The sequence below is a fragment of the Aotus nancymaae genome, unplaced genomic scaffold (assembly GCF_030222135.1).
Source record: "Aotus nancymaae isolate 86718 unplaced genomic scaffold, 86718_ANA_hifiasm-v0.15.2.pri h1tg000020l, whole genome shotgun sequence".
Taxonomy (NCBI): Eukaryota; Metazoa; Chordata; class Mammalia; order Primates; family Aotidae; genus Aotus; species Aotus nancymaae.
In genome coordinates this window covers 45,675,547-45,688,296 of record NW_026988432.1, presented here as the reverse complement: position 1 = coordinate 45,688,296, position 12,750 = coordinate 45,675,547, and the positions used below count along the sequence as shown (strand labels likewise).

Below are 12,750 nucleotides of genomic sequence, written 5' to 3'. Positions count from 1 at the left end.
TCCAATTAAGGACTCCTCTGAGAATAAGAGTGCTACTGACTTCCTTTCTCTTTTTACTTTGTTTCAATATTTTAAATTTTTAATACAAATTATACATATTTAAGGTGTACAACGTGATGTTTTGACATACATATACTACACAAACCTACTGAGCTGATTACTTTAATCAAGGTAATTTACATATTCATCTTTTTACATATTTACCTTTTTTGTGGTGAAACTCCTTAAGATATACTCTTAGAAAATTTCAAGTATATAACACAGTATTACTAACTATAGTCATAATGCTGTACATTCAGTCTCTAGAATTTATTCATTTTGTTTAACTGAAACTTTGTAGCCTTTGACTGACATCCTTCCATTTCTCCCATGCACCCTTAACCCTGGCAGCTACCATTCTCACTCTGTGCTTCTATGGATTTGACTATTTTAGATTCCACATAGATGTGAGGTTAGACATTATTTGTCTTTCTGTGCCAGGCTCATTTCACTTAACATAATGTATTTTAATCTCATCCATGTTATAAATGGCAGAATTTCCTTCTTCTTTAAGGTTGAATGATATCTTATTATATATAGTTATGTATATACATTTCTTTAGCCATGCATCCAACAGAGACTTAGGTTGTTTCTATAACTTTGCTATTGTGAATACTGCAGCAATGGGTATTAGGAGCACAGTGTCATTGAGATATTAATTTTATTTCCTTTGGATATATGCCCAGTGTGAGATTTCTGAATCATATGATAGCTTTAGGTTTAAATTTTTGAGGAACCTCTATATTGATTTTTAAAGTGACTGTGCCAATTTACATTCTCACCAACAATGTATGAGAGCTCCCTCTTTTCCACATCCTCATCACTTCATGTTTTGTTTTTTAAATCATAACCATTCTAACAGACATGAGGTGATCTCTTATTATGGTTTTGATTTGCATTTTCCTGGCAATGAATGATGTTGAGCTCCTTTTCATACACCTGTTGGCTATCTGTGTGTCTTCTTTGAAAAAGTATCTTTTCAAATCCTTTGCAAATTATTTTAATCAGGTAATTTACCACTATTGAGTTGGAAAAACTCCTTATTTGAGATTATTCCCTTATCAAATATATGGTTTGCAAATATTTTTCCCAATCTTTAGGCTGTGTTTTCATTTTCTTGATAGTTTATTTGCCATGAGGAGCTTTTTCTTTTGATGTAACCCCACTTGTTTATTTTTGCTTTTGTTGCCTGTACTGTTGGTGCCATATCCAAAAAATCATTGCCAAGATTAATGCTGAGGAGTTTTTCCCCTGTTTTCTTCTAGTCTTACAGTTTCAGGTCGCCTCTTACCTTTTTCTTTAATCCATTTTGAGTTGCTTTTTGTGTGTGTTGTAAGAGAAGGGTCCAACTGTGTTCTTTTGCATGTGGATATCCAGTTTACCCAACACCCTTTATTGAAGAGACTATCCTTTCTCCATTGTATGTATGTTCTTAGTGACCTTGTCAAACATTAGTTGGCTGTGTATATGCATGGATCTGGCTTCTGCTCTGACTTTCTTCATTTCTAAGGGATGTTTGCACTCCTACTGAGGATAAAAGCAGGGGAAGATAGGTGAGGTAAGAACTTTTACTTGAGTGGGTGGCTTCACCCTCTCTTGTCCTGGCCATACTTCTCTAAGTGCTTTTGAGAGATGTACAGGGGCTCCCGCAGGCCCCTTTCACAACAATGCTCAGGGTGAACGCAAAGGCCCAGCTTCACTGGTGGTCGTCTCTACCCAGGAACACATGGCCAGAGTCCTTTCCGTCTTCTGGAGTTCCATTTCAGCTCCCGCTCTATATGGTCCACACATGTGCACAGGAAACACACAAGCATCCTCCAGCTGACTACATTTGAGCTGCTCCAGCACAGCCACCCTAGCTTTCCCCCATGCTCCCTGTATCCCGGCTAAAGTCAGACCCCAGGAGTGGCATCAAAATAACAAAACAGAAACATCATTTAAGCTGTGTAAATCACCTTTATTAATCTGTCCAAAGGCTTTGTCATTATTATTAGCAATCCAGAATAGTAAATATTTGTATGTAAATGAGGATATATGTGTGTAAAATAAATTAGTTTGGAATTTTTCAATTATTTCCGCTTCTCTCTCTCTCTCTCTCTCCTCTCATCTCTCTCTCTCTCTGTCTCTCTCTCACTCACTCAATTCTTGAGAATATGTACATTCATACAGACTGAGAATTCCTTGTATTTCAGAGCAGTCTCACTCATCATAGTTTATTTGAATCAGAGAGTTGGATTATATAGTTAAGGCTCACAAAGACGGCAGGTTAGAGCTTGCCTTCAGCCTAAGGGCAATGCCATCCCTTGTTTTGCCAGTACTGCTGATTAAAAGTGGAACTTGCAGAACACACCCTTGGCTCTTAAAAATATTAGAATGAGCAATGGAGTATTATTTCATCAGTATCAATCTGTGCTGTCTTAAATTTCGATTTTGGTTTCTTTTTTGCTCTTTATGATTGTTACATAATGGATTTTAGTCAAAAGCCCAATGGAAATGTTCACCCAATAGAAATATATAACTAATTTACTATGGAACAGTGACAGACAGAGAAGTGAGAATGGCAATACCAACACTGCCATCCCTACGTCCCCTTCAGAGTCACCATTTTACAGATGTCCTCCAGAGCTTGTCAACACTTGCTAATTACATTTTCAGGGGATGATCCATTTCTTTGAGTATTCACTTCTTCACATATTGTTTTAAGAAAAATCAGTGGAATCCTAGCTGTTATTCATAGACAATGTACAAAATTATTTGCCTCCTTTTCTCAAATTTTTTTAAACTACGAATATCTCCAAATATAGAGAAGAGAGAGAAGAAGTAGGGTAGGCCTCGTGAAAAGAACTCCATAGAGATTATGAATTGGCATTGACCCTGGGGTATACTCATCACCTTTTAACCATGTTGATCATGTTTATTTGAATTTGCTCACTGAGGTGTGAGAGAACACACTACACACCTTCAGAGCTTGCAGCTCAGATTCTGAGATCCACCATGGAGGAGAGAAGAATTTATTTCATCACTCATCCTGAACTCCACTGGAAAAAAAAATGCTTTTTTTAACTGTATGAAGTCCCCAAGTGTTGCAAAACATTTTCATTAAAAATTTTAAGAGAAACGTCATCTTTGATTTCATTCATTTATTCATTCAAACAACGTGTGTTTTTGGAATACCTATACCTGGTAACTATACCTATAGACACTTGACGAAGTGTTGAAGATACAATAGTGAAGAAGACAGTCTCTGCTCCCATGAAGCTCATTACCTATTGGGTTCACTCAGTCCACAGTCTTTGCTAAGCACTCACCATATGCCAAATGTTTCAAAGGCTGCCAAACATCTTGAGGAAGAGCATTTCAGGCAAAGAGAGCACAAAGAAAGTTCTTGAATGAAGGAGGACCATGAACTGCTTCATTTAAAGTTTGACAATACTTTTAAGCTCATATGAATAATTTCCAATTTTGAAATATTCTATTTTAAACAAATTTTCCATTAGATACACACAACCAACACTAACACATGCTCTTAATATATGCTGAGTTTGAAGTTTGTGCAGCTGGACTCTGCGTGCTTTCTCTGCTTGCTTATTTGTTTGCTTAGCTTTGTACACACTGTCACCCCTGAAATCTCCAGAAGAACTGCACATCATTCAAATATCTCAGTAGTCTACTATTTTTTGGTGGGGACAAATTTTCCATAGTCTTTTGTCTGCTAATATGAATGGTTATTCTGTATGCTGGTTGTCATCCTTGACCTTTCTTTAAGTAGCATCCTGATTATTTTCTTCTCTCTTGTGTTGGAACTCCTGATTTTTGATCCCATGTCATCCTCTTTTTGAAGATTATTTCTCATCTTCATGAATAACATCTTCTGTTAGCTTACTGCAAAAGGGCACCCGAGAGAAAAAATTGAAGCACTGAATATCTGAAGATGTCTGTATTCTGTCCTTTATCATCTATAATAAACTGATAGTTTGTCTAGGAATAGTATTTCAGGTTGGTAGTCATTTTCTCTAAGTATTTCAAAGATATCTTTTGTTTCAAGTTTTCAGAGTTGCTGAGAAGTTTGATGCCATTCATATTTAAGAATGAAGCAAGGAAAAAGCTGAATAGAAGTGCAGTGTGCATAAACAGGAAGTGTCAACTTGTGGACTTTGTTATTGGGCAATCTAGCTAGTATATTACATTTGAGTGCCCTGGACTGTTTCTTACAATAGAATCTTTCATTCCCTGCCTTGGAGAAATAATCCTGGCAGTCAACATCTCTGAGCTAATGAAGCAAAGTAGTCAGGATCTTACCATTCAAAATACTTATATTTATTCAACCCATTTCACCATGGAGGTGATTGCAAGCTCAGAGTATTTCTAACTGAGATATACGCAATTACTCTCCAGAGAGTAACCTTCTATTCTTCTTGGGGAAAGGCGGGACATTCATCAGCTGTGCACAATTTGGAAGTTAGGTTACTGATTATTGCAATAATCGACTCTCAACCTTATCTTCCTCTCCCTCTTTATCGGTCTCCAATCCTTGAGGCCTTTTAGGTTTTCAGATCTGAATACATCTACTTTTGGTTTCAACTCTCAATCATCTACTGATTCAAATTCCACTTATCCAACTGATTTCTAACTTCCAAAACATCATTACAACTGTCTGCTTTCTCTTTATCTTCACCCTTGTACATTAACAATTGTTTTAATATTGTTACCATCATTTATGTTTGATTTCAGGTACATTCAACTTGCGGTGTCTCTGTTTTCCTTACACAGTCAAATTCCTTTTCACAAAGAATTCCTTACAAATGTAATTTTTTCTGTCTTGTCTCATCTAATTTCATCATTGTTTAAAACTAAGTGAAAGAAGCCTAGTTTCCTATATGTACTATATTTGAGATACAGATAGAAATTACTAGGCTTGCCAAAAGCTGTCTATCTTTAGGTTCATTCTGATGCTTAGGGGATTTAAATCAGTTGCATATGTGAACAATTATAAGGTACACGAATAAGCTTAAAGGATGTGTTTTAAATGCTGAAAATGTATTATTGAAAATTATGTTTCATAGGTGGAGTATAATTAAGGATTTTACAATAGAACTTTTTCTACAACAAATAAGTTTATCACTAGTCTTTCAGGAATTTTAGTTTCAGGAAGTTTCAATAACATATGTTCAGAACCAAAGACCTTCTCATATAATTTTTAGGCCATCATCTTAAAATTAAGAAACATAAAAACTAAGTAACTACTCAAACAGAACAGCTGTAAAGTATTTTGGTAACTCTAGAGTTCTCTGTATATTTTCTGGAACTCTCTTGACCCAGTAACTTTCTTTTTCAATTGTGCAATAATGCTCCAATATCAAAATTTGTTTTTAGGCTGGGCATGGTGGCTCACGCCTTTAATCTCAGCAATTTGGGAGGCCAAGGTGGGCAGATCACTTGAGGTCAGGAGTTCAAGACCAGCTTGGAAAACACGGTAAAACCCCATCTCTACTAAAAATTCAAAACTTAGCTGGGTGTGGTGGTGCACACCTGTAATCCCAGCTCTTTGGGAGGCTGAGGCAAGAGAATCGCTTGAACCCAGGAGATGAAGGTTGCAGTGAGCCAGGATCATGCTACTGAACTCCTACCTGGGCAACAAAGGGAGATTCCATCTCAAAAAAAAAATTGTTTTTAAATAACAAAATTATTATTCACGTTAATAATAATGTGCTTCATGCTCACTGAGGCACAAATCAGCATATTACCTCTTGGCCTTAACAAGCAATCAAGCATGCTCAAGTAGGTACGAAGTATTTGAAGGAACAAGAAATCAAGGTAGTAGAATTAAAAAGGTTAAATAGGCCTGGCATGTTGGCTCACGCTTGTAATCACAGCACTTTTGGAGGCTGAGGTGGGCAGATTGCTTGAGGTCGGGAGTTCCAGACCAGCCTGACCAACATGGAGAAACCCAATCTCTACTAAAAACATAAAATTAGCCAGGAGTGGTGGTGCATGCCTGTAATGCCAGCTACTCAGAAGGCTGAGGCAGGAGAATCGCTGGAACTCATGAGGCGGAGGTTGCGATGAGCCTAGATTGCGCCATTGCACTCCAGCCTGGGCAACACAAGTGAAACTCCATCTCAAAAAAAAAAAAAAAAAAAAGAAAAAGTTAAATATAGGAGTTTGAAAACAAGTATGTATTCTCCTTGGCAAAATGTCGCTAAATGACACAATTTTCTTTTTTAATATATTTAATATTTTTTAAGACTAAAGAAAGCTTTATTTTTATTTTTTTTAACTTTTATTTCAATAGTTTTGGTGGAACATGTGGTGTCTGGTTACATGAAAAAGTTTTTTAGTGGTGATTTCTGAGATTGTGGTTCACTCATCACCTGAGCAGTGTACACTGTACCCAATGTATTGTCTTTTATCCTTCACCCGCTCCCACCCTTTCCCCCAAAACCCCAAAGTTCATTGTATCATTCTTATGCCTTTGCATCGTCACAGCTTAGCTCCCACTGATAAGTGAGAACACACGATATTCGATTTTCCATTCCTGAGTTACTTCACTTAGAATAATGGTAAATATCACAGTCTTAAAAGTTAAAAGATAATAGGGCAATATATTTAAAATTCGGAAGGAAATTAATTTCTAGCTTAGGCTTTGATATCTATCATACAATCAATGAAGCATGTGAGTAAATAAAATTATCTTCGTGTATGTCAAGTCTCAAAATGATTACTTCTAGTGCACCTGTTCTCGGAAGTGGCTCTCTCACAACAAGCAAATAAGGAAAGAAAACAGAAATCACGAGACCTGGGAAGCAAGAGAGCCAATAAAGAGGAGAGCCGCAGAAAAGTCTACATATGAGAGGCGGGCACAGTGGCTCACGCCTATAATTCCAGCACGTTGGGAGGCTGAGGTGAGTTGATCATTTGAGGTCATGAGTTCAAGACCAGCCTAGCCAACATGGTGAAACTCCGTCTCTACTAAAAATACAAAAAAAAAAAAAAAAAAAAAAAAAGCAGGTGTGGTGGCATGCACCTAAGGCAGGAGAATCCCTTGAACCTGGCAGGCGAAGGTTTCAGTGAGCCGAGATCACATCATTACACTCCAGCCTGGGTGACAGAGCATTACTCTGTCTCTGAAAAAAAAAAAAGAAAAGAAAAGAAAAGAAAGAAAAAAAATGTCTAAGGATGAGAATGAGAGGAAGTCCTAAGACAAATCTGATAAGGAGAGGAAGCAGCCCAAACTGCAGCCCAGATAGAACACTCCAGAAGGGAAACCTAAAATGTAAATCAAGCAAACTAACAAACAAATTTTAAAAACTGAGTGAATGATTACCTAAGCTTTCAGAGTTCTGCAAAGGTTGAGGATGATTTAATGAAAAATACATGGAAATGTAAGCATTAGTTGTTAACTAACTCCAAGAGAAATGAAAAATTACACAAAAAGGATATTTAATGGTAGTTGATACATGGTTTTGCTGTAAACAATGCATATGAAGTCAGAACAATACAAGCACTGAATTTTCATCTTACCAAAAATCATAAAATAACCGAATTAGGAGGATGAGTTGAAAGAGAAATGCCTGTGTGAAACAAGTTTTGCCACTTGTTGGTTTTAAAGACAGCTAAATGATGGTCTCATTTTCTGTAGAAGGAATTTAATAGATTATACCTCAAATTTTGAACTGAAGAGAAGTCAACATAAGTACATTTAAGTGTGAAAGAAATCTCAGAAGATCAGAATTGAAAGAGGTTGCCTCTGGTATGCAGGAATCAGGGATCGGTAGGACTTAAGACTGCTACTTTTTCTCATCCAGCTTGTCACTTTGACGCTTTAAAACGATTTTTTTTTATGATTATGGATAAGCAGTTGGCAGATCCCGATTTAAGTCCAGTCTGGTTATTCAGGAGTCCAAGCAGGTTTACTGGGTCTTTTGAACTGTATTACCCAAATTCCAGGGCAGTTTCTAGAACAAAATAAGGAATCTCCAAATATTTGCTCCAATACACCCTCAGCCATGCTTTGAGCATGTTTTCTGAACCCAAGAGCCCCAAATTCTTGACAAAGTACAGCATAACCACATACTGTTCCCAAACCACAGATTCTAAAGATTTGTGCTCAGACTCCTGCCATCTCTAGCCCCCTGTTAAATGGATTCTGCAAACTGAGAAACAATAAGGCTCAAAGTGGCCCGTCACCTTTAAGAGATTCCTCTGACAAGGTGGGGAATTTTCCAAGGCATCTGAGGATTTCCTAGGCTCTCAGAGACCCTGTGGTTTGAGGTTTCAATATGAGTCCTTGAGACAATTCTGAATGACCAATAGAAGGGATGGTTCCACATGTCCAGAGCCAGGACGACGAGAGGGCACACCCCTTTATGATATGGAGTGTCTATTGGGGTAAAGAAAGAGGATGGCGAGTCATTCTTAACTCAAATATACATCAATGTACCCAACAAATATTTTCACAATAACTTTTAAAACCTTATCTATCACACTTTAAAAGACTGAATATGCCTGTTCGTTTAATTATTTTTCAAATTGATGTTTTTGGAAATTTGAATGTAAACAAAATAAAAAGAGAAGATTGAAGCAAATAGTGTCTGGCATTGTGTCTTATAGCACACATCTCTGTTTTTCTGTGTCTCATCACGGTTGCTATTTACAAAGCAAACCACACCTCCTTAACATTTCTCACCCAGCTACAGATCCACATTCTTCTCTTATCAGGGTCTAGTTCCTCCTACTCAACTTAATGTTTAACTAAAGCAGCTCATGCTTGTTTTACTTATTTGACATGCTTTGCCTCCTCGGAGAAAATAATTTGCACATTGAGCTGTATTGAGTACACATTTTATTCAAATGCATATAGATATTTTATATTTATAAACAAACATTATTTTATAATGTTTCAGCCGATTTAACTTAATTACAAGTGGACATAGCAACCGTGAGCAAGTCGTATTACAGTTGTAAAGTAAAGATACATTGGACAAGTCTCCTATTAATATAAATTACTTTTAAAAAGTTATTTTATAGCAATATATAATGTCTTAAATTTTGAAAACATTAATCGTATCTTTTATTCACAACACCCTGTTGTTGGGCAAGATTTCAAATCAAAAGAATCCAAACCCAATTATGCCAGTAGAGGTAATCATTTCCCTTCCTCAGCTAGTGACTGGATTTTTAATCACCTAAAATCTTCGATGTAAATCTTTGACTGTAGCAGCCATCAGGGAGCTTTGTGGTTTAGATTTTGGGCTACTATCCCTAGTTGCTACCAGTTAAGGATCGAGTCCTGAACCAACTGGAACCACGCGGAGGACCCTGATGCCATGTTTACTACTCCATTACCTCTCCATATCAAAAAAAACGAATAAGCAATAAAAAATGATGTAAATTACCTAGAGAAAAATGTACAAATCTTAGTTGTACAGCTCAGTGAATTTTGACATATGTATATTCCCAGGTGACAAATATCCTGATGAAGATACAGAACACATCGATCACGCAAGAGAACTCCTCCAGGCCTCGTTCCACTCAGTGGCCCTCCCCGTCCCAGAGATAAGTTCCTTTCTCATCTCTATCGCCGTGAGTTAGTTTTGCATGATTTTTAAATGAAGTTAATATAACTGAAATTATACTCTATACTTTTTTGTGCCTGTTTTCTTTTGAAATTAACGTAACGTTTTTGAGATAAACACAATACCTAAGTATGGAAAAAACAAAGTAAAATGACCTTGCTTCGAAGATAGCTTGATTATGTATTTAAAAGTCTAAAAGCATTTGGAATAAAATGCCTATAAATATTGAGATATTTAGCAAGGTCAAGGGATTCAAGGTCACTATACAGTAATTAATTGTATCTCACTGTGTGTTTAGAATAACTTCATGGTTGATACAATAATAAATTATTTGCTGAAATGAAAGTGTTCTTAAATATACACATAGTGACACATAGAAACATAGTCCAAAACAAATGTGATTAATGAGGTGAAAAAATATCTAACGTATCCCTAATACCTAGGAGAAAATTATGTTTTTTTGTGTTGCTGTTTTTGAGATGAAGTCTCCCTCTGTCACTCAGGCTGGAATGCAGTGGTACAATTGGGGCTCACTGCAACCTCTGCCTCCTGGGTTCAAGCAATTCTCGTGCCTCAACCTCTCAAGTAGCAGAGATTACTGGCATGCACCACCACATCTTGCTTATTTTTGTATTTTTAGTAGAGACCATTTCACCATGTTGCCCAGGCTGGTCTGTAACTCCTGGAATCAAGCAATCCACCCACGTCAGTCTCCCACAGTTTGGGGATTACAGGAGTGAGTGAGCCCCTGCGCCCAGCCAAGATTTTTTTTTTAAAGAAAATATTAGGCAATGCATAGAAAAAGATATTAGCTCTTACATTTATCATTTTGTCTTTCCTTTGAGGAAGTTTAAAAATATTGTATATAATACGATATATAATATTATAATATATAGTGTGTCATATGTGTAACATAATATATATTATATATTACATATAATTTAAAAGATTATATTATATAATATAAAATCACATTCACATAGAAATAAGGATATATATATATATATATATATATATATATATATCTTTATTGCAAAGTATTTCACAGAGTATGAACCACTGGAAATAGGACTTTGTGCTTCTATTCTCTGCTTTTAAAAAAAGATCGTTTTATGAGTAAAGAGTAATATGGAAACATTTAGATTATCTTAAAAATTGAGCTACCTCTATACACTTCGGGTGCATCTGTGTGTATGTGCATGTGCACATGTTCTGTCTTTAGAAAGCATTAACACTCAAAAAAACAACTGGCTGAATCTCCTGGCCAACATGGTGAAGCCCTGTCTCTACTAAAATTACAAAAATTAGCTCGGCATGGTGGTGCACACCTATAATCCTAGCCACTTGGGAGGCTGAGGCAGGAGAATCACTTGAACCAGGGAGGCGGAGGTTGCAGTGAGTCAAGATTGTGCCACTGCACTCCAGCCTGGCGACAGAGTGAGACTTCCTCTCAATAAATAAATAAATAAATAACTAGCCAAATCAAACAGGGGGAAGTCTTAAATAGATGTAATCAAGTTAAGTAAAATGTAAAGGTTGACTGAAGACTGTGTACAAAACAAGATTACCAATTTCTTTTCTGTAACTAGATAAATGAATATAGGTAACCATAGACACCTTTCTTTCGTGTTTTCTGTGTGCTAGACAGTATGCTAAAGATTTTATATTCCTCATCTCATTTAACCTCAATAAAAACTGAAGCTGGTATTATTTTCCTTATTTTTTATATGAGAAATAAAGGTTTTAAGAGTTTAGGGGTTACTTCCCCAAGATTACACAGTAAGTAAGCTAAAGAAACCAAGATTTAATCAAGAGCTCATTTTCTGACCTGGACACCATCTTCTTTGCTGCCTTCCTAAATATGTCAGTATTCTCCATTTCCTTTTTGATCATCCTCTAAGTGCAGAGGTAAACTGTTATTTATAAGTAAATGTTTTTAAGTGTCTCAACTGCAATGAAATAGATCCTCAAACCATGTAAGAGCAATGTGATGGAGGGACTACATTCTAATTAATGAGATCATAAAAACTGATGTAAATTTTTTTATATGTTTGTTTAGCAAGTATTGACCTCCTAGAACAGTCACTTTCATATGTGATTTTCATATAAACATCATAGCAATGACATGGAAAAGTACTTCCACAATTTCACAAAGGTGCACAGTTGGCCTCAGAGAAGGAAAAGAGTCCTACTCAAAATTACAACCACTGTTTATAAGTGGACAGTCACAGAGCTCCTACAAACTGAGGTGCTCACTGAAAGGAAAATGCAAATGGTCAATACAATATTTTTCAATCCTCAACTTCATTAAAATCAGAGAAATTAACATTTCAACCACAAATAATACAAAGCATTTATCCCTCAAATTGACAATGTAAAGAGTTCAAACTTTTTCATTGATGAGATGATGTGCAGATAAAGTCGCTCCACAAAAAGATGCTTAAAAGAAGTGTGAGGGGGATTTAGATGGGGAGTAGAAAGAAATAATTAACTTTACATAATAATTATTTAATTGCAGTGGTTAAAATAAACATGTTCCTTTTGTGAAAGATAAAAGCACTCTAATGAGCTAATACTTTTTGTATAGGTATGTGTGTTTTGGAAGAATGTTACTTCCATGGAAACATAAATACAAATGTGACTATACATAGTAAGATATGTAAAGAAATACTCTTTAATTATTATTTTTCCATGATATTAATCTTCAGGGCATGATGAGAATTGAGGAAACTGAGGAGTTTATTGTCAATTCCCAAACTCTTTTTAAATCCCTAATTTTGGATGAATTTACATTTCTGATGAGCTATGACTTTCAATAGTACTATTTTAATGCCGTATTAAGTTAAATTATTTTTAAAATAAAATCATAATTTTCTTGATCATATCTTATGGAATTCATTAAGCATAACTATATGAATTGCTATATAATTAAAAGAATAAAAATTATAAGTAAACTACTTTATTATTGAATCACTGTTAAGCAGGAATATTATTTAATTATTGATCACATGTAGTGGTGAATATATTTTGCTAATTCAGGGATAATATTTAAAAGTATATAATATTTGCATCCTATCTTTTTTAATGAAAAATGTCCTTTTTAATGGAATAACAAAGCCCATTTCAAATGTGTTCC

General features: G+C 35.7%; 1 long non-coding RNA gene across 3 annotated transcripts in view; it reads left to right on the top strand.

The window, feature by feature from the left end:
• LOC105713477 (uncharacterized) overlaps nucleotides 1-10,527 on the top strand; it is a 32,835-nt gene extending 22,308 nt beyond the window's left edge. For all 3 annotated transcript variants that reach the window (XR_001106566.2, XR_010343588.1, XR_001106567.2), the window contains exons 3-4: nucleotides 6,768-6,941; nucleotides 9,500-10,527. This is a non-coding gene — a long non-coding RNA (uncharacterized LOC105713477). The remainder of the gene's footprint in view (nucleotides 1-6,767; nucleotides 6,942-9,499) is intronic.
• The last annotated feature ends 2,223 nt before the right edge of the window (nucleotides 10,528-12,750 follow it).